Below are 21,901 nucleotides of genomic sequence, written 5' to 3'. Positions count from 1 at the left end.
GCTCTCGCGTGCAGCAGCATGGCACGGTACCGCCGCGGTACCCACCCGCAGACAGCTGCCCGCGCTGGGGGGAGGCCAGGGGCGAGGCCCGCGCCTCGCCTCCCCTTCTCGCCCTCCTCTCTCTTTATCTCGGCCCTCAGCGGCGCATTTCGACGCCGTCTCTCGCTGTCCCCAGGCCGCTGCGCCACCGCATCCGCGGCACGGTCCCAGCGAGGACGAGCTCCGCCCCAGCAGCTCGCTGCATTTAGGGGGACGAAGGCCCTGCGCGGTGAGGACGACGACAATGACCGTGACGACGACGACGCCCACTGGGCCGCAGGGAAGGGATCGAGGCCACCTAGGGAAACGTTTCCCTCGCCGAACCCCTGACTGCCTTCCCGCCGGGAACCGGTGGGACGACGCCGCTGCCACCGCCACCGCCGCCCACCGCGGGCAACCGGCCTGCGAGGCAACCCCAGCTGCGCTGCCAGGGTGGCCCCCAGACGGCGATTGATTGTCAAGTGATGCTCAGACAGGCGTAGCCCTGGGAGGAACCCGGGGCCACAAGTGCGTTCGAAGTGTCGATGATCAATGTGTCCTGCAATTCACATTAATTCTCACAGCTGGCTGCGTTCTTCATTGATGCACGAGCCAAGCGATCCACTGCTAAGACTCGTCTGCCTTTCGGGCACCGCTCACGCTGAGCGGCCCTTTTTTTTGTTACTCTGGCGCCGAGGACGCATGGGCGTGCGCCTGGCTTCGACCATAGAAGCACACAGAAATGGAAGGGAAAAAAAAAAAAACTGGAGACCCACACTCCGATGGCCAGCCCAGAGGCGGGGGAGCCCGCGCCCCCGACTGCCTCCCCCTGCGAGCGGAGACGCTGACCTCACAACGCCGTCATTCAAAGGCGGCCCAGGCGCCCGGGCTCAGCCCGGCCTCCGTGCGGTGTGCCACGCAGGACGCGCTGGAACTCGGGAGGGCACGGCGGCCCGCCCGCTTCTCGCTTTGACGGGATGACACGCACAACACACATGGCTCGCAGCCGGGGGCGTGCGGCCATCGGCCCCCGCACACAGTGGCTCTCCCTCGGCCCCCGACGCCGCGGGCCTCACGGAGCGCCGCCGCGCCGCTGTGCGGCCAGCTTTTCTCTTCCCCCACAGCACGGCCTTTCCCCCGGGCTTGAGATGGCACGCAACGACAACCAGCCCCCGCCGGTACCCCTCCCGTGGGACTGCTCCCCTGCCGGGCAGGCGAGCGACTGGCGGATGCACCCGCCGCCAGCCCTGCAGGCAGGTGCCACCGAGACCGAAACCAGTGTCACCGGCGCCCGGGGCGGGCTGGACAGCAGACCCCATTGCCACTATAGCCACACTCCCAGGACCGCCGCCGCCACGTCGCACCGCCAGGGCCCCTTCCCTCGGGCACACGCCCAGCGGAAGGTGGTATGGTGCTGAGCCGGGGGGCAACGCCCGCTCTCCTCGTTTGCACGCGGAGACCGGGCAGGGAGAAGCGCCCCCGTGGCCGCCCCGCATGCCTTCCTGCGGCCCACATGCGGCTGGGAAGGGCGATGGAGGACGCGACAAGCGGGGCCCAGGACGGGACCGCGGCCGGGCGATGGCGGGCGCCTTCCGGCTGACCATCCCCACAGGGAGGGACACCCATCGAGCGGCGGCACCACCGCTGCTCGGCATGGGGTCACCCGCGCTCGCGGGCCTCGGCTGCTGGATGGCCCGCATAGCGCTCACCCCCCGTGAGCGGGCGGATGAGCCAGGGGACGGCCGGCGGACGACGGTGTGGCCAGTGGGCATTCAAGGAGAAAAGGCTGTCGAGGGGAGGAGAGGCGCCGGACGCGCCAGATGCAGCGCCGCGCGTGCCAGAGACTGCGGCAGCGGGTCGAGGAGAGAGAGCGCGGGCGGGCCCAGGTGGCCGCGACCCCGTGGCTGAGGAAGGGCAGAGAGAACGCGCTCTCTGCCGGCGTTGCCTGTTACGACGAGGCGAGCAGGTCGACCCCCGCGGCTGACAGTGCGCCGCTGCCTCTCCGCCGAGGATGGGCTGCGGGGGGGGGGGGGGGGGGGGGGGGGGGCAGGGCGCCCCTCCCTGGCACGGCACGGTTAACCCCCGCGGCCTGTGGAGGGACAACAACGGCGACGGAGGATTACGGCTGGTGACGATGGGACAACCACTGCAGGGGATGGCGGGATTAGCTGCTCCCCACCCCTCTGTGGCGCCCCACATGGCCACCGCGTGGCAGGCCTGCTGCCACCGCCGCCGGCACCGCTGCTGCCACGGCAGGCCACGCCGAGCCGCCCAAGTCTTTAAACCACCGCCCGGCCCGGCCGGCCCCTTTTGGCAAACCCGCAGCATTTGACGACGCTGAGGGAAAAAACCTGGGGGGACCGCCGAGGCGCGGAGCACTAGGTACCTTGCCCTGGGGCGAGGGAAACGACCTGCATGGCCCCGCCGGGTTGCCTCCCCCGCTGCCGCCCTCGGGGGAGCGTCCACCGGCGGGGGCGCGCCCGACATCTGCCGCCACCACCGCCACGTCCTTCTCGAGGCCCGGGGTATCCCTCAGCAGCCAGGCGCTGCACAACCGAGAGGACCGGCATGGCTCAGGCTGCCCCACCAGCGCGGGGGACACGGGCCCGACCACTGAGCACACCTCAGGTGCGCATGTGCACGCGCAGCACGAAGCGCAGCCGGGAACACCCGGAGCCCTCGGCCCTTGGAGTTCCTCTGCCACACACGAGAAGGGGGCCACTCAGCCCGAAAGCGGGGAACTCTGCCAGCCGGCAAAAGCCCCGCTCCCCGGTGCGGGAAGGGCTGGAGGAGCCGCCTGCTCCGAGCCCCGAAGGCGCACACGCCACCCGGCTCCCTCGCCCTTTCCACCTCGGCCGCCGAAAGGTGCCACGGCCGGATGGACAGGCGTCGTTCGATGGGCGAAGCAGTGACGGAAGGGACGGGCGCGCCTTCGGGAGGGGCCGTGCCGATCACCCCTCCCTCCCAGCACCCGGGTGGCTTTCTCGCGCGCACACCGAGGAGAGCCAAGCTCGGGAGAACTCGGGCCGTGCCATGGCGCCCACACGCGCCACACCGGCGACCAGCATTCAGCGGTGCTGGCCGTGGCAGTGAGAGGCTCAGGAGCCCGCGGCCGCGCCCCCGCTCTCCGGCGGGGACGGACTGGTGGCAGACCGGTGCAAGACCGGGGTGGGGGGGGCTGGTGTGGGGGGCGGGGGGCAAGCCGCCGCTACGGCGGCCAGCGTGCCATGCTTCTAGGCCCGGCCATGACGCGCGGTGTAGCGCGGGGAGAGCCCTGCCCGTGCGCACCGTGGTGGGCGCGCGTGGCACGCTTCGCCGCGCTGAGTGGCTTTTTCCCCCTCTCCCGCTTCCGACCCCCAGCGCCCGGAGGTGCCACGCGCCTCCGGTCCCTCTGATTCCCAGTCAGCTGGGGTCATCATAGTAGGCACAGACAGTACCATCGAAAGTTGATAGGGCAGACATTCAAATGGGTCGTCGCCGCTGCGGGGGCGTGCGATCGGCTTGAGGTTATCTAGAGTCACCAAAGCTGCTGGGCAGGCCCGGGTTGGTTTTGGTCTGATAAATGCACGCGTCCCCGGAGGTCGGCGCTCGTCGGCATGTATTAGCTCTAGAATTACCACAGTTATGCAAGGAGCGGGAGAGGAGCGCCCAAAGGAACCATAACTGATTTCATGAGCCATTCGCAGTTTCACTGTACCTCCCATGTGTACTTAGACATGCATGGCTTAAGCTTTGAGAGAAGCATATGCTACTGGCAGGATCAACCATGTAGCCGCCGCCCACGGCGGCGCTGCGAAGCGTCGCGCGAGCGCTTGGACGGAGCGCCCGGACGCGCCCGGCCTGCCGGTGAACTCGCCCCGCGCCAAATCCCGACCGCCCCAGGCTCCTTTTTCTGCTCCGACCCACGGGAGCAGCATCGCGGACAAAGACATGGCAGCAGGCGGCGGCATGGCGGTGACAGGCGCCGGCGGCAGGGACGGCGGCTGGCCACATCACGGCCCGGCATTGCCTGGGACGGGGAACGGCACCACGCGCGAGAGATGCCCCTTGGTGACAGCCGACCCCAGTGGCCGGCCCTTCCCGCGACGCCGCGGGCAAGGAGCCGGGACCGCTGCACAGCTTTTCGCCACTCGAATGGAGCACGAGGCTTCCTCTCGCTCTCTCTCGCGTTTTTTTTTCCAGGGGCCCGCGCCCCGGTTCGAGACTCGGCCTCGAGCTCAAAATGGACGCGCGTGGTGCACGGAACAGGGCTCGGCCGGGGCTGACCCGCCCCCCCACACAAGCTGAGAAAAACCCGCCTGCCGAAAGGTCGCGGGTGAGCGACCGGCCATCAGCGAGGTTGGGCCAAGCGGGGCCCCGCTCACAGGGAGCGAACACTGTCCCGGCGCGTCCCCCCACCGGGCCACACGGAAAGCATCGGATGTGCTAGAGGAGGCAGCGACCCGACAAGGCGGGCGCGGCCCAGACACCGAGGCCCCTTTACAGCCGGGGCGGCTCGCTCTGCAGCAGGCGGCGGAACGGCAAAGGAGCGCGCGGACCGGGCTCTGTTCCACCCGCGCCCGCGCCGTATCGGGTTCGAGCACTTTATCCCTCTCTCTTTTCTCTCCTGCCTCTCTCCCTTCTCGCGGCTCAGCTCCAGCCGCACCGCCGCGCGGCACTGCTTGCGGCCGGCACCCACATGGGCGCTACCCGGACCAGGGCCGGCACCAGCACCTCACGTGGTTTCTAAAGACACCTGAAAGCTCGAGGGGCCACGCAGCAGTCAGACAGCTCAGGACAGTAAAGACGCCCTTCCCCAGGCCATCGGGAGGGGTGACACATCGCCTGCGACGGAAAGTGAATTGGAAAGGAGACCGCCCTGCCTGAGCACCGGACCCCCCACCGTGGCTTCCCCGTGACAGAGAAGCCTTGGAAGGAGAGCCGGCCTGCCGGGGGCCCTCTCCGACGCCACCTGAAAAGCCACATCGATCAGGCACGGCTCTGGGAAGGAGCTGCGCCAACGGTGACCAGGGCCCCACGGCCACGGTCCTGGGACAATGGCGACGGCCGCCCAGCCCAACTGCGGATCGCATCACTCGCGGCAGCAGAGGAGCGCGGGGGGTGCCGCCACCCATCCGCGGCCAACAACGGCTCCCCTTTAGGCTAGGCAATGACGGGACTGGACCGGCCCCTGCCGGGCCAGGAGGGGATTCAGCGGCCCTCCCACCCCTTCCGGCCCAGGGAAACCGGCCGAGTGTGCGAGAAAAAGTTCCACCAACTTGGCGCCATGGGCCACCAGCTTTCACCCAGCCTCGTGGCGGTCGGCTTTCCCTTCTGGAAAAAAAAGCCAGGGGACAGCACGACGGAAAAGGCACACGGACGCATGTTTGCAACAACCCGTGCTAGCCACGGGGGCCGCGGGGCCGGGGACCCGGGGCGGGGACGGGGGGCCTCACTATCCCCCCACGACGGACCCACCGGCATCCCGCTCGCGCCTTCGTCGCAACGCTTCTTGGTGCCGTGGCTTAGGGCCACGAGAAAAAAATAAAAAGGCCCACGGAGGCCTGGCGGGCACCCCCCAACTCCACCTGCCTCAACAAAAAGCAATGGACCCGGCGCGGAAAACCCGGCCCCGCCCGGCATAAGCGGCTCAGTCGATCCGGCCACAACCGAGGTTGGCGAGGCGCCACCGCCTCGCCCAGGACCAGTCTGGGGGGGCTCTCCGTCAGGTGCCGGGCCCATAAAAAAAAAAAAAAAACTGGGCCAAAAAATTCTGCCCACCACAACACGGGTCCCCGGCTTAAGGCCAAGGAAGGGGGATGGCTTCAACAACGCAAGCTGGGGACCACCGCCGCCGCCGAGGCGGAGCCACGGGCCCAAAACAACAGCAAATGATTCTGGAGCACAGGCATTGCCTGGAAAAAACTCTCCCCTGCTCTGTCTGGGCAATCCTTAACCAGTGTCTTACATGGCTCTTGCTGCCAATTTCTTGCTCAACAGTGTGATAGATGAATCTGATTCCTGCTAACAATTGTAACTATATTTTAAATATTTTAGAAAATATTTCTTAAAAAGTAATCGAGGAAAAGGATATGAAATTAGTGACACAAAACAGATGTTTTCAGATGTTCATGAGGAAACAGGATGCAGGATGTAGTTTGAGATAAGTAACATCCCAAAAGGCAATAGGCCTCAGGATAATTAAAGAATCAGCCTTGAAATGGACAAAATTGGGATGATTCCAGGTATCGATGAAATCATAAGGCTTCTTTTTGGAATATAATGCTGGCTTCTATAACACAAGACTTGGGGTGCATGTGCAGCTTGTGGGGTTGTTCAAAGGACAGTGATGATGAGGAGAAGCCTTTGTGGGAAGTGACCACCAAAACCAAAAGACCCCTTAGAAACAAGCAGAGCATGTACTGTGCAGTACAGTGACATAGATTTCAAGAATCAAAAATAGGAGGAGATTGACAGAAAATTATTGATGAATATGTATTAGCATCCAGTCTATAAGTTGTCTTTGGATTCTTTATCATTTGAATGGGAGGCAGGGTGAGAAAACCCCCCTGTATCCTGACTGGTTTTGCTTATGCTTTATCCAAACCACTGCCAAATTATTTTGTATCTGCTTGATTATATTTGATTGCATGATTTCATATAAAATTGCTGCTCAATTAAAATTGCTGCTCAATTCTAATGTTGGTTTATTAAATTAGACCCATAGGGACCTCATTCATAACAACAGCCCACCTCAGTCACCTACCCGTTGGGACTGTGCTTTCTACTGAGCCAGTCCTGCCAGAAAAGCAGCTTTAAACACACCTCCAAGAAGGCACTGATCCAGATAAAGCACATCCATTCCCCTCTGCCCAGGGCCACTCCCCTGTACATCTGGCAGCCTGCAAAATCTAACACCCCCTCAGGCTCCAACACATTGTTCCAGCCCAAAGCATAAAGGCAATTTGTTTTGTTAAAGCTGAAGTCATTCCTGCAGGTCCTCGGCCTTCCAAGGCCAACGCTGCCACTCCAGAGGGAATCCTGTGACCCCGAGCATTTGATGGTGACCACACCAAAGCAAGAAGTGGCTCCTTCAGCAGGAGAATGGCACATGGCAATGCTGTGCCTTTGTGTCCCCAGCCTTCCCCCCATTGTTTCAGCAATGGCAGCTACACTTAGGCAGCTTCAGCAGAGCTTATTTGTGTTGGCTTAGTGCAGATCAGGACTCCCAGCCCACCTCTAACAGCAGCTTGCAATGACAACAGCACCTGCACACTGAGGTCTTTTGCTGGAGGCAAGCCTGTCACAAGCACACACCCTCTTCAAACTTCCCATCAAACAGAAAGGAGAAGAGCAGGAAAAGGCTACCTTTGGACCAGTCTTCCCCAGCTCTACACATGGGCCAATTCTGGGTAGAAAACTCCCACCAGTGCTGGCCTTCTTCTTCATGTTGAGAAACTTCTGCCACAGGAACTTAGAGGGAAGCAGCGGAAAGGCAAAAATAAACCAGCTAGAGCCTCAGAGTTGGGCTTGTTCAGAAAGGCTTTTCTTGAGCAAGTGGCACTGGTGAACAATTTGTGATCACATTGTCCAGGACAGTCCTGGAAGCCCTGGAAGTTGCTTGCTAAAATTCTCAGCACCAAGAAATTAACAATACAGAGTGCAATACACATACTCCAACCACATGGCTCTGTCCCATCAGCTTCTCCGTGATTGCATGTGACATGGTTGGGGATTTCTGCTCTTTGGGCATTTCTTTCCTCTTTAGGTTCATTGGATTGAGGCAGTGACCTTTTCAAAGAAGGGGGACGAGCTCTCAGAACTGCCCTGACTCCATCCCTGTACAGCACTGAGAACTCACAGCAAGGAGATATCACTGCTGGGTGAGTCCAAGAGAGGCAAGAAAGGAACCTTGTACCAAGAGTGAGGAGCACAGGAATGTGTCCAAGTTGTAGTTCTCTCTGTGAATTAGCATTTGTTTTCTCTCTCTGGGCTCACAGACCCCTGCAGAGAAGAAAACAGAGGGATCTCCTGGACAGAGCCTCAGCACTGGGGCATCTTCAGTCAAGTGAGCTCCAGACACCAAGGGACCTTTGTGGCCCTGGCTCCAGGGAGCAGGTAAGAACTGTACAGCCCTCAAGATTCCTACCAATCCAGAGCTTTCAAGAGAAGCCAACTCCTTTGGGAGAGATACCATCAACACATGGTAAACCAAAATCAGGGGACAATTCCCAGCACAGGAAGATTTCCACCATCCTGCAGAACAAAGGTGTGATGGTGTTCACAGGGGTCTTACGATGAGGGAAGAGATGAGGATCTGACTCCATGGTTCAGCAGGCTTGATTTATTATTTTGTGATATATAATATATTAAAACTACACTAAAAGAATTGAAGAAAGGATTTCATCAGAAGGCTAGCTAAGAATAGAAGAGGAAGGAATGATAGCAAAGGCTTCTGGCCTGGACTCTCTGTCTGAGCCAGTTGGGCTGTGATTGGCCATTAATTACCAACATCCAACATGGGCCAATCCAAGATCCACCTGTTGCATTCCACAGCAGCAGATAATCATTGTTTACATTTTTTTCCTGAGGCTTCTCAGCTTCTCAGGAGGAAAAATCCTAAGGAAAGGATTTTTCATACAAGATATCTGGGACACAAAGGTGCTGAGACATTTTCTTCTGGACATGCTGCAGCAGATAACTTGCTTTGCTGTACACTGTGTCTGCAGAGCTGGATCCGTGCCCACACAGGAGCTGAGAGAGAACAGCTGCTTTGGAAGCTCTTCCAGCTGGGACCAGCCCTGTCTCACTGGGCTTTGGGCAGAGTTTGAGCTTCCCCCTCAACATGCTCAGGTGCCCAAGGGCAGCTTGGTCTTGACACCAGCAGGGGGCTATTTACAAATCACAAATGGGACAGGACTGCTGTGGAACTGCCTTGAGCTGTTTTATTTTCCAGCATCACTCTCATTACATGATTATGAAAATGGGAAGATGCCACCAGCTCACATCCCAGGCAGCAGACCAAGAACTTAATGTTACAACTTCCTTTATAAGTTTCTTGACCAATCATACAAAGCAAAAGCACATTGACAGTAGTTCCATCCAACCACTATAAGCACTCGTACCTTTGGTTCAAACAATGCTTGATTATTTTGAATACAATACCTGCTTGTAAGCCTTAAAGCACAATGCACAGAGCTCCATTATTAAGCTTTAACCCTCCTAATATCTTGCTAGATAAACTTTTCTGTGGCTTAGGGAGTTATTCTAGAGAAGCGTTAATACACAGACCATTCTTCTATTTGTCCTTGCTTTTCTACTTTTTAAATAATTGTTCTGCTGACCTATCTCATGGCAGCTGCTTAGCTCTAATCACAGTTCTACTGTATCTGAGGCTTGTCTTTTGCAGCTTTCTCAAAACCCTCTAATTTTGTGATTTCCCACAATTCCCCTTCTCTGTTCACCTAAAAAGAAACCTTCATAATTGTGTCGTTTATTACTTGCGTTTCGTAGCCTTACTAGAATATTTCTGCTTATTACCTACTTAAAGCATTTTCTTGCTTGCACTAAAGCAGGGGCAGGGAGAGCAGGGACACCAGGGCAGTTTGCAGCCTTAACACAGCCCAGTGGGTACTTAAAGTGAAAGATGTCAGTCTTTCCCTTGACAAAAGACGAGGTGTCGAGGTCTTCTTTGGGAATGCAGAACCCATTTTGAAGGCAGGATCTCCCAGATGAGTGACAATGCCTCAACAAAACTGGAAGAAGCAACCATGGAACTCTGAAAATCCAGAACCCAATTCATGGCAGATTCAAGGCATATATACTGGTGCTAAACATTTTCTATGATTTGAAAGTAGCTAAGTGCTTGTTTGGTGTAAGTAGCTAGTATGTTAGGCCTCTAGTTGGACTTTATTTGAACTATAGGGCTGCCTTGTGCAATTCAAAGATGGATCATACTGAAACCTGGAGCTAAAAATCTGAACATTAGCAATAGTTAGAACAGACAAAGCTGCAGTTTAAATATTACTTTAAAATAGCTAGAGTGGATATCCTCTTCTTTTGGCTAAAGCACCCCTGATCTCTCAGCTGCTCCTCAGGACTTGGGAGAGACTGGAATGTTATGGCTAATGGCTTAAAACTTGTTATAAAGGACTTTCTGCCCATTGGGACAAAACTGTATAAAGAGGCTGCGACCACCCAAGCCCACCCTTCCCTGAAAATGCCTCTGGACTGGAACTTGGCACTGTGAGTTAAGCTGCCGAAGGGAACTTGAGACAAGACAAAGGTGACACTATTGTCCCAGTAGCTCAGGGCTGGGGAGAAGTAAACAAGGCTGCAGAGAAAAACCTATCCACAACAAAGCCAAACCCAGCAGCTGTCCTGAAAATCAGCTCTGTCTGGCTTCAAGGTGGGCAAGTCATAGCCACAGACTCGTCTGCTGAGGCCAGGTTTGCACACAAACCTCCCATCCAAGACCTCCACAGTGCCCCCAGACCCATTCCTGAGGCCTTGCACCAGACGACTGCAGGGCACGCAAAGTAACACAACAGATCTGAAAATCCAGAAGCCAATTGATGGCAGACTCAAAGGACAGACAGATGCTAAAGATTTTCTATTATTTGAAAGTAGCAATAGACAGAGTCCAACTTGCCCCACCCCAGGGAGGCACCTGGGAGGTCCCACCTTGCCCAAATCTGCATGAATCCATTGGAGTCTTACGTTTTGCGAGACCTCACCACAGAGAAGACAAGAAGAGGATTTGATGGTATGCCAATGGGATCCATGGAATGGTGATGTTTTTCACTTCATCTGTCTCTGTCACTCTCCTTCTTCCCCTTCTTCCCAACTCCCCATCCCCCGCCCACCACTCCCCCACTTCTTTTTCTTTTCCTTTCTCTCTCTCTTCCTCCTATTTACTGTTACATAAAATCCAGACTATTGATTTTGGCATATGGTCTCATTTGCACCTCAATTCACAGGCCTCTCTCTAATAATTGTAATAACCAGATGATAACAACCCACTGAAACTTGATGAAACTTGAACAGACCTCATTCACCTTTAAGCACTTTAAGCAACCACTAGACGGGAAAAAAAAGTATAGACCAGTACATTTAGAAAATGTTGCATTCCTTCAGTGCAAAAAAAAAAAGCACAATCAGTAGAGCATATATTGTTCATCCACTAAGCTGTGCATTGTGGTGGTGTTCACAGGGGTCTTAGGATGAGGGAAGAGATGAGGATTCACTCATCTGACTCTTGATTTATTATTTTATGATATATATTCTATTAAAATTATACTAAAAGAATAGAAGAAAGGATTTCATCAGAAGGCTAGCTAAGAATAGAAAAAGAAAGAATGAATAACAAAAGCTTGTGTCTCAGACAGAGAGTCCAAGCCAGCTGAATGTGAGTGGCCATTAATTAGAAACAACTCTAGGAGACCAATCACAGATGCACCTGTTGCATTCCACAGCAGCAGATAACCATTGTTTACATTTTGTTCCTGAGCTCTCTCAGCTTCTCAGGTGAAAAAACCCAAAGGATTTTTCATAAAGCATGTCTGTGGCAGTGCAGACCACTGAACTGCTGCACCAGAAGACGGGCATTATCCCATCCTGTATTTCCCTTTGGCATTCTCTCTCAGAGTGCAGAGTGCAAAATGTTCAACTTGAGTCAATCTTTACCTCCAAAGGAAATTCAGGAACTTTCTGCAGAGGCCAATGCTCTGCACGCTGATGAACTCCTTGCAGAGGCCAATGCTCTGCACGCTCAGGAACTTTGCAGAGGCCAATGCTCCGCGAACAATTCCCCTGGCGAATGGCCCGGTGAAGCCGCCTGCAGGAGCCCAGGCTGCGCACAAGCAGCCAGGGCCGCGTTCTCAGGCAACTGAGGCCGCGCCGCTGTCACAGACGCTGCCGCCGCCTTCGTGGTTTCCAGGCAGCCGCGGAACCCGGCAGCCGCCGCCCTTTCCCGGATCCTGCCCCTCCCGGCCCCCAAGATGCTGCCGGGGCTCGGGGGCTTTGTCTGCCTGGGCTGGGGCTCGGCCTCCCCTGCGGGACAAGGTGAGGGGGGGTCCCCGGGGGTCGTGTCCCCCCGGGAGCGTGTGTGAGTCCCCCATGTCCCCCCCAAGCCGGGGTCACCCCCTTTTCTCTGCCCAGAGCTCCTGAGCCAGCTCCTGCTGCCCCCTGGGAGGGGCTTTGGGGAGCCCCCCGGGGACCCCCTTGAATGTCCATTCCTGGGCACTGGGACCCTTCGCATCTCCTTCCCCAGCTGCAGGACCCCCTGCACCCCCTTTCACGGGTATCCTCCTCTCCCAGCCCCTGGATCCCCCGTTTCCATGAGCCCGGGGACCCCCGGACCCCATTCCCAGCCAGCCCGGGGCACCTCAGGCCCAGGCCTTCCTTTGCCCGGCGAGCGGTGACGTCACTGCAGACTCGGGCCGCCATTGGCCAGCAGCAAAGAGCGGCGCCAATGGCGAGGCCGGAGGCGGCTCAGGGGCCGTGAAGAGCCTTGAGCTGTGAGGGGCCCTGAGGGGCCATGAAGGGCCGTGAGGTGTCACTCTTGCGCCCAGAATGACACAGGAACAGGCAGGAGGCAGTATTGCAGAAAGACTAAAAGAAGGTTTAATTCAAGAGAACCGTGCGGTTTTTATAGAGTGATACGATATATTCTGTTTGATTGGCTCGTTAACAAAAACATTCTTTAGACACCGTCCTTGAGAAGAAGAGAAAGATGAAGTAGAAGAACACCACCTGCAGATTGTTTATACTGAAGTTCTCACATTCTTACAACTTGCTAATAATTCTCACAAGCTGCTGTGAGAAACACTTGCTGTTTCTCTCTCTCTGTGCCATGGCATCCACAGTGAGGGGCTGTGAGGGGTCTTGGGCAACTGTGAGGGAGCCATGAGGGGCCTGTGAGGGACCATGGGGAACTGTGTGGTGTTATCTTTTTATACTAAAAACTATGTGTACACTATTGACAATAACTTCTCAATACTTATCACCTATGTTAGACAGTGAGTTTTTACTCTAAACTAATCTAAAAATGCCAACATCACTTAAAAGAGGAAGGAAGGGAGGAAGGGAGGAAAGGAGGAAGGAAGGAAAGAAGGACAAGGAGCACTTAAATTCTTCTATCTTTGGACTTCGAGCCCCCATTCTAAAAATCTCAAAAATCTATTTTTCACCCCATGATAAACTAACTATTATTCTACTTAAACTTTCCTGACTTGTAATTCTTCCTATAAAGGTGGGTAATTGTTTTTTCAAGGGCTAAATCAAAGGCACAGGGGTCTTGGGCTCTGTGCCAAGGTCTCTGAGCCCCCTGGGCAGGGGCTGGAGCCCTCCAGGGCAGCCAGAGGAATTTCCTGGGTTCCCTCAATATTATATTAAAAGAAATTATATACTAAAACTACACTAAAGAAAGAGAAAGGATACATCAGAAGGCTGGAAAAGAATGAATAATAAAAACCTGTGACTGACCAGAGTCCTGACACACCTGGACTGGGATTGGTGATTAAATTAAAACAATTCCCATGCTGGTAAACAATCCTCCAAATCACATTCCAAAGCAGCAAAACAGGGAGAAGCTGAAGCTTCCCAGCTTCCCAGGAGAAGAAATCCTGGTGAAGGAATATTCCATAAAATATCACGGTGACACTGTTTGGCTTGGTTTGGTTGAGATGGGGGTTGAGGTTGGGGTTTGCTGCGTTTTGTTGATTGGAAAGGAAAGAGAGAGTTTTTGGGGTTTTGGTTTTTAATGTGTGTGTTTCACAGAGTTGTGCCCAGCTTCTCAGTGGTTCAGCAGCCCGTCAGTTACACAAAAAGCTTTGCATCACTTCCCTGAATTTTCCTCCCATTCCAAACCAGGACAGGGTGGTGTCGCAGACATAGTTTCTGAAAAATCTTTTTGTTAAGATTTTTTCTCTTGAGAAGTTGAGAGACTTCAAAAACAAAATGTAAACAATAATTATTTGCTGCTGTGGAATGCAACAAGTGCATCTTTGATTGGTCTCATGTAATTGTTTTTAATTAATAACTAATCACAGTCCAGCTGTCTCAGACTCTGGTCAGTCACCAGATTTTATTATCATTCTATTCTTTTCTATTCTCTGCTAGCTTTCTGATGAAATCTTCTCTTCTTTTAGTAAGTTTTAATATATCATTTTCTTTAAATGTAATCTATATCATAAAATAATAAATCAGCCTTCTAAAACATAAACAACATTCTCATTTCTTGCCTCGTCCTGAGACCCCTGTGAACACCACCACAGGGTGGGGTCATCATCCCACGGTAGGAGCATCTCCTAGTGCTTGGTCAATCTCCTACTTGTCTCCCAGTGCTCCCAGCACCTCCCAGTGGTGCTGAGACTGTCTCCTGCTGGTTCCACCACCTACCACTTGCTCCACCAGCATCTCCTGGTGTGTGACTGTGTTTAGAGGGGTCTTAGGATGAGGGAAGAGACGAGGATCTGACTCCATGGTTCAGAAGGCTTGATTTAGTATTTTATGATATATATTATATTAAAACTATACTAAAAGAATAGAAGAAAGGATTTCATCAGAAGGCTAGCTAAGAATAGAAAAAGAAAGAATGAATAACAAAAGCTTGTGTCTCAGATAGAGAGTCTGAGCCAGCTGACTGTGATTGGCCATGAATAAGAAATAACACTATGAGACCAATCACAGATGCACCTGTTGCATTCCACAGCAGCAGATAATCAATGTTTACATTTTGTTCCTGAGGCCTCTCAGCTTCTCAGGAGGAAAAATCCCAAGGAAAGGATTGTTCATATAAGATGTCTGTGACACTGGTGGTCTCACCATCCTCCCCTGATGGCACAGCCCCGTTTCTCCTCCCCAGGACCTACTTCTACAGCGGGCACAGCTCCGTCCCCCCCAGCCCCTGCGTGCCCCCAGGCTCCTCTGACACCTGCCAGTTCTCCAGCCCCTGTTCCGCGGCTCTTGTGGAGTCCTGGGCTATGAGGCCCCCACCTTCACCGTGGCCATCTTCTTCTCCAACCCCCTGGACTACAATGGCTTTGCCATGGAGCTGGGCCTGGAGCTGTCCCTGCTCAAAGCTCACCTGGGCAGGTTGGAGGACACCTACCACCGCCTGTCCCAGATGAGGACGTCCTTCACCACCAACGGGACCACTGCGTGCTGCCACGTCACCCTGGACACCTGCCAGGAGCCCGTCCAGGTGAGTGTTGGCCACGTCAAGGTGACAGCCACCATGTCCAGCACACGGAGATCCATTATCAGGGTGGTTCTGCAGGAGCAGGAGGGCTCAGGGAAGGAAGCTGGAGAGAGGCTTCCATGCTATGTGACAGCAAAGGGATTAATTTAGTTTTTACTGTGCCTGTGAACAGAGAAACAAGGCACACAAAAACTGCTTTTCCCAGCAAGAACAGTTGGAAGAGAAGAAGACATCCGGCTCAAGAATGTAGGAATAGACAAAACAAGGACTGAATCTGGGCTTGATGGTAATGGGTAAATTGTAATATGTAAATTGCTTACTTGTAAAATCATGTGTGCACGAATGGTTAGGAGTATCCTTTGTGTGACCTCAGGCCGGAATAAATTATGCCTTTTTAAACCAAATTAGTGTTAAGGAGTCTTGTTCCAGTATTTTGGAGATTTTGTGGCAGTAAATTGGAGAGCCAGCCAGAAGATCAGCCTAGAGCTTCAATGAATCCACAGATCTCCAGCCAGCACTGAGGAATTTTCAGGGAGAAAATCAACTTTAGACCTTCAGGGACTCGAGGCAAGATCCCTGGCCTAAGTGAAGGCATCATTTAAATTGTTTTCCTTTGGCTTATTGACAAGGGATGCAAATCCCCACACAGAGTTACTGGTAAGTGTCAGAACCCAGGAAATTCCTCAGGCTGCCCTGGAGGGCTCCAGCCCCTGCCCAGGGGGCTCAGAGACCTTGGCACAGAGCCCAAGTCCCCTGTGACTTTGATTTTGACCCATGGAAAAAAATACCAACCTTATATGAAGATCTGCAGGCCATGAAATTGTAAGTAGAATAATAGTTAGTCATGGGGTGAAAAATAGATTTTTGGGAATTTTTAGAATGGGGGTTCAGGAGGCAAGATGGAGGAATCTGGGTGTTGTCCAGTCTTTCTCCTTCTTCTTCTTGGTCTCCAACTTCTGCTGTGATGGTGGCATTTTTAGATTGGTTTAGAGTAGAAGCTCACTGTCTAACATAGGTGATAGGTATTGGGAAGTTATAATAAATATTGTACATGTAGTTTTTAGTATAAAAGATAACACCACACTGAGGGTGTCAGTGTGCCTCTGTCTGTCCTGTTGAGCAGACCTCGGCAGGCCAGAAGAAAGAATTTATAGATAAGAAACAATAAACAACCTTGAGAGCAAGAACTGAAGAGTTCTGACTCCTTCTTCTGTGGCCGCTGGGACGGTCGCGCCCCCGACTCGCAGCCACTCCACTGCCGCTGCTGCTTCTTTTGCTTTACGGCACACCCAAAGCTCACTGCTAGGCCACGGTGGTCTCTTGTCCTGCACTCTTCCTGTCCCTGTGTAGGGATGGAGCATCGCTGTGCTTTCAGGAAGCTCTTGGTGGAAACTTCCGCCATTACAAGCTCCTGTGCCCTCAGCGGATGCCTGCACTGGAATCCCTCATGGCTGGGTTTGGAGTTGGCTCTTCTAAAACCTGGAGTCCTTTTCCCCTTCAGCGTGCTCAGCACGCCCTTTACCTCCACGCCGCTGTGCAGCTGGAGCAGCGGGACAGGGACCTTTGCAGCCTGAGCTGCCCTTGTTCCTCTCTGCCCGTGCACGGAACACAGTGGGGAGGAGAACGGCAGCAGGGCCCTGCGTGTCCCCAGGCTCAGGTTTCGCGCCGCTTCAGCTGCACGGAGACGCGGGTAAAGTGAAAAACACAAACAGTTTATTAAGGGAAAGTGAAGCGAAGGGCTGAGCTGGGAGGTAAAAAAAGGGCATGGGCAGGGCCTGAGGGCTGCAGGGAACGAGCTGCCAACAGGGAGACAGATGGCAGGAGCTGCTGGAGCTTGGCACAGGCTCAGCTGAGAGCAGCCAGAGCCGTGCCTGGAGCTGCAGGCGGTCCCAACTGGAAATCATCGAAGGAGGCCGGTACAGGTACATCTGGTCCAGGAGACAAACAAAGTTCTGCAGATCTTCTTTGGAATTTCATCTGAATCCATGTGTTCATGTAGGATGGGCTCTCGTCTTCCCTAAGGGCTTGAAGAGCTGGAAGAGAGAGGAACAGAGCCACGGTCAGAAGGCAAATGGAGGGAATCCCAGGCAAGCCTCCTGCCAGGGCCATGCCGGCCGGCTCTCGCCATGGCCAGGAGGGAGCGGGAGACAAGGGCTTTGGGTGGAAGGTGCTGGCCATGGATCCGCCACGTGTCCCCAAATGGTCTCCGGGCTGTGCCCCCGCTGCCCCTGGTGTGCACAGGGAGCAGAGCCCTGGGCAGCCCGGTGACGGATTGTAGCTGCGGGGCCGGGATTTGCAGCTGCTCCCCCCCTCCCCCGGGCGGTACTCGCTGCCACGCAGCTGCCCTGACTCACCCTGACTGAGGACCTGGAGCTCCTCCTTCTGCCCCATCATGAGCACTCCGGCCACCCCTGGCAAGACAGAGCATGTGGCAGCACCAGGCGGCACAGCTGCCCAACACGGGCGCTGCCAGCCCTGTGGCCACACGCCCTCCTGCCGGGCAGGGCTCGTGCCGGGCCCCTGCCGCACGCTGCCGGCCGAGGGCACGGCTGCAGGAGGGCGGCGGCAGCGCCCAGGGCGGGCGGGGCTGCAGCGGCCCGGGCGCGGCTCCCGCTGTAGCCGGGTCAGCGGCCGGGCCGGGAGGCGGGGAGGGGCGCCGGGCTGCTGGCTCACCGAGGAACCTGACGGCCGCCTCTCGTAGGGGCCTCTGTGGGCTCTGCAGGTGTGGCAGGGCCCAGTGCAGGTGCTCGGCCGCTCGGCTCTCGTCCTGCAGCAGCTGCGGGGAGCGGTGGCAGGGAAGGCTCGGCGTGGGCTCTGCCCCTCGTCCGGGCGCTCCCTGCACCCGGCACCGGCCCAGCCAGCTCGCACGGCCCAGGGCAGCGAGCAGCGTGGGGGGCGCAGCTGCCAGCCCCCCGCACTGAGCACCGGGGGCAGGGGGGGCTTCTCCAATCTAGCCTGCGGCTGGGGCTCCCGGGCTGTCCTTACCAGGCTCTCGGCCAACTTCATCCGCCGCTTCTTCCTCAGCGGCTCCTCCAGATCCCTCCTCCTCAGGAAGCGTGCGGCACAAAGCAGGGCTTCGCCAGACGCCTGCAGAGCAGCTGAGAGCCGCAGGTGGCACCAGAGCCCAGGTGAGTCACACGGCAACCGGCTCCCTGTGCCAAGGCCAGGGGAGGCTGGAGCCCGCCAGGCGCCGGGGCAGGAGGTGGCCCAGCCCCCGGCCAGGGATGCGGCAGCATCACACCAAACCTCACCTCGGCCACGTGCACGTCCTCATGGTGCCAGCGCAAGAACAGAGGGAGCAGGCTCTGGCTCACAACTGTCCTGAGAGGATTTTCCCTCTCTTCCACTCCCAGCTCCAACACCTTGCCCAAGAGCTGAATGGAGAGCAGCTGCACATGGCTGTTGTCCTGGAGGAAAGGAAAAGTCCTAAGCACCAACTACTCCAGGCCTCGGGTGATTCCCCCTGCAGACCCCGCCTTTGGAGCACCCAGACCCGGAGCTGTGCCGATCCCCTCGGGTGATTCCCCCTGCAGACCCCGCCTTTGGAGAACCCAGACCCGGAGCTGTGCCCATCCCCTCGGGTGATTCCCCCTGCAGACCCCGCCTTTGGAGCACCCAGAGCCGGAGCTGTGCCGAGTCCCCCGTCCTGCCCTGAGCTCCGTTCCCTTGGTAACCACAGCTCCGGCTGCTCAGGGGAACTCTGAGGAATTACCTTATGGAAACACTAAAAGTTCAAAGAAAGCCCTCTCCTGATTCTTCCTAAAAATATGGGAGAAAGGCTATAGAAGATAAAAATCCAAAAAGAATGGGATAAAGGGATTAGTCTATTTCCATTAAGAGAGGTTCTCATAGGAAGGGACGGACCAGAGTTTGTAAACGCTCCTTTGATTTCCTCTGAGGTCTAAAATTTTAAGAAATAAATAAAAAGGATATTTAGAAGACTCCATTGGCATAGCTGAACAATTAGACCAATTTTTAGGTCCAAACATTTATACTTGAGAAGAGATGCGGTCTGTAATGAAAATAATATTTTTCTCAAGAAGAAAGGTAATTAATCAGAGCAACTGAAATAAAAGCTTAGGAAAAAGATAATCCATGGGGACCCCCAGAGAAGACAAAATGTCAACTGTACCTCCTAAATAAAGTTAAAATATTGAGGAGGGGTGTAAATACATGAATAATTATCGTAATTACATAACCAAGGGAATAAATGAGACAGCATATCAAAGGCAAAATGCAAAAACAAAAGGTTTTTGAGGGACAGCTTTTAGAGGAGAAAAAAGAAACTCCAACTAAATAGATAAACAACCTTAAAAGAAATAAGAAAATGGTCCTAAGTAAGCAGAAGATCTGAAAATCTTTAAAGAGATGGGCACATAGGAGGAATAGGGAGGTCATAAGCTCTAATTTTTTGGGAGGACAAATATCATCTGGAGCCTGTGATAACTTTAAAAGTGGGTCCCCAAGAAGAAGAATTAGAATTTGTAATAGACACAGGGGCAGAGAGAACCTGCCTGTTAAATATTCCAAAAGGTTCTAGTGTGAGCAAACATATAGTGAAAGTAACAGAGGCAAAAAGAGAAAGTTTTACATTTCTGGTCATTAAAGATGTGGTAATTGAGAGAAGAAACTAGAATTTAGATGGGAGATGTCTTATTGGTCCCAGAGGCAGATAGCAATTTATTGGAAAGAGTCTTACAAGTGCAATTAAGAATAGGAGTTATATCAGAAAATGGGAAAATGACAGCTAGAGTTTTAAAATTAGGCCAAGAGGATGAAGAAAAAAAAATCAACAAAGAAGTTTGGGCTGGAGAAGGAAATAGGGGAGGATTAAATATCAACCCCATAAGGGTTACAATTGAGAGAGAAGATTGTCCCATGCGTGTACGTCAGTATCCTGTATCTTTAGAAGGACAGGAAGGTTTGAGGCCAGTAATAGAAGGGCTAATAAAGGATGGGGCATTAGAACCTTGTATGTCTCCTCATAATATCCCTATTCCCCCAGTAAAGTCTGATGGGAGTTATAGACTAGTACAAGATTTAAGGGAGGTTAATAAAAGAACTCACACTCACTACCCAGTGGTAAAATATCTTAGACACTTAATAAATAAAAGTAGCTGGAAAGCCAACCATGAGAAATTTGCAAGAATTTTATTCCTTCTCCCTCCCTCTTCAAAGAGGGAGATCAGAAAATTACCTAGATTATTGAAATATTATAGATTATAGATTGAGGGGTACACACAGGTAGCAAAATTTGTGTATGAAAAATAATTGACAGAAGGAGATGATATAAAACGGACCAAGGAAGATATTGTTAAATTAAAAGAGTTAAGTAAAAACTAGCCTAAGTATCATCTTTAAGCTTACCCTTGATTGAAAAATCCTTTATCATTTATACATAAATAGAGAAAATGGAGTAGCTCATAAAATTTTAATTCAGGAGTGAAGAAGAGTAAAAAATATCTAGTAGCTTATATATCAAAGATGTTAGACCCGGTAAGGCACAGCTAGCCAGTATGTATTTAAGTTATAACAGCTACTGCAATCCTAGTAAAAGAAAGTTCTAAGCTTACTTTTGGAAGTAAATTATTTAGGTTCACCTTGCACTGTCTGAGGTGTGTTGAATCAAAAAACAAAAAAACAAAAAAACAGGTAAGAAGAAAAGAAAGAGAGAAGTTGAAGTAGCGGGGTGGTTAGCAAACTCTGAGATGTTAGAGTGTAGAGTGGTGACATCTTGGTGCTAGAAGAGAGCAGGAGTGTGGATGCGGGTTTTTTGCATGAAAGGCAGGGAAGTGTTTTAACACATGGTTGATAGGAGGTTATTCAATGCAGAACTGGGGTCCAGAAAGGGTTTAGCAGGATGGACCCTCCTTGAAGAGAAAAGAGGGTAAGTTGACTAGAGAAAGAAAAAAAATGTCAGGAGCACCTGGGGACGCCAAGTTTGGGGTTGTCAGGGCTGGGAGGTGTCTGCCCGCTCCCTGCGAGCGGCGGGGTCTCGGGGGCTGCAGCAGGCACCGATCCATGGAGGTGGCCCGGCGGCGGGGCTGGCAGCAGGGGACACACGGGTTTGCCGGCCAGGAGCGCGCTGGCTCCGTGGCGGAACTGCCGGGGTGGCTCCCAGACTGCCGGGGTCCCGAGCCCAGGATGGCAACGTCGGCCCCGGTTCGTGGGCCGAGAGAGAGAAGGAAAGAGAAAGAGAGAGAAGAAGAGAGAGAGGGGGGGCAAAAGAGACCCAAGGCTGCCCCCAGGGTCCCCGTGCCCGTGGCTGCTCTCCCCTGCTCCGGCCCTGCAGCGAAGTGGCAGCACCGGGGAAGGGCGAAGAACAGCATTGACAGCAAGGCCGTGAAGAGACGGGGCTAGCACTAAAAGATAAAATCAAAGCAGAGATTGATGACTCTCCAAACCTCACAAAGTGGGTTGTTTTTCTTAAGTAAGAAGTTTTTTTAGTTTTTTCTTTTGTGTGTTTTCTTTGCTGTTAAAAAGAAGTTTTCTTTTTTCCTGAAGAATGGGTTTGTAAGGCTAAAACAATTAAATGCTGCCCAAAAAGTAAAAAGCAATAGATGTGGTACATTTCGTGTTGAAATTGGTCAGGCTTTTCTTATTTAACTAACTGTAACTCACAGAAAGAAGAGTTTGCCTCTGCAAGTATTAGCACAGCTGGATAGAAGAAGAAGAGGCTGCTTGGAGAAAGCTTTTAGCTAA

General features: G+C 53.7%; 1 non-coding gene across 1 annotated transcript; it reads right to left on the bottom strand.

Annotated features, from left to right (window-relative positions):
- Positions 1-501: 501 nt before the first annotated feature.
- On the bottom strand, positions 502-654 carry LOC139603571 (5.8S ribosomal RNA). Its single transcript, XR_011683728.1, has one exon. It is a non-coding gene; the product is annotated as a 5.8S ribosomal RNA (ribosomal RNA).
- Positions 655-21,901: the final 21,247 nt, after the last annotated feature.

The sequence above is a fragment of the Agelaius tricolor genome, unplaced genomic scaffold (genome assembly GCF_023055355.1).
Source record: "Agelaius tricolor isolate 1412-34295 unplaced genomic scaffold, bAgeTri1.0.p SCAF_39, whole genome shotgun sequence".
NCBI classification, from domain to species: domain Eukaryota; kingdom Metazoa; phylum Chordata; class Aves; order Passeriformes; family Icteridae; genus Agelaius; species Agelaius tricolor.
Note: the sequence above shows the minus strand (reverse complement) of the source record. Positions and strands in the feature narration are given on the sequence as shown.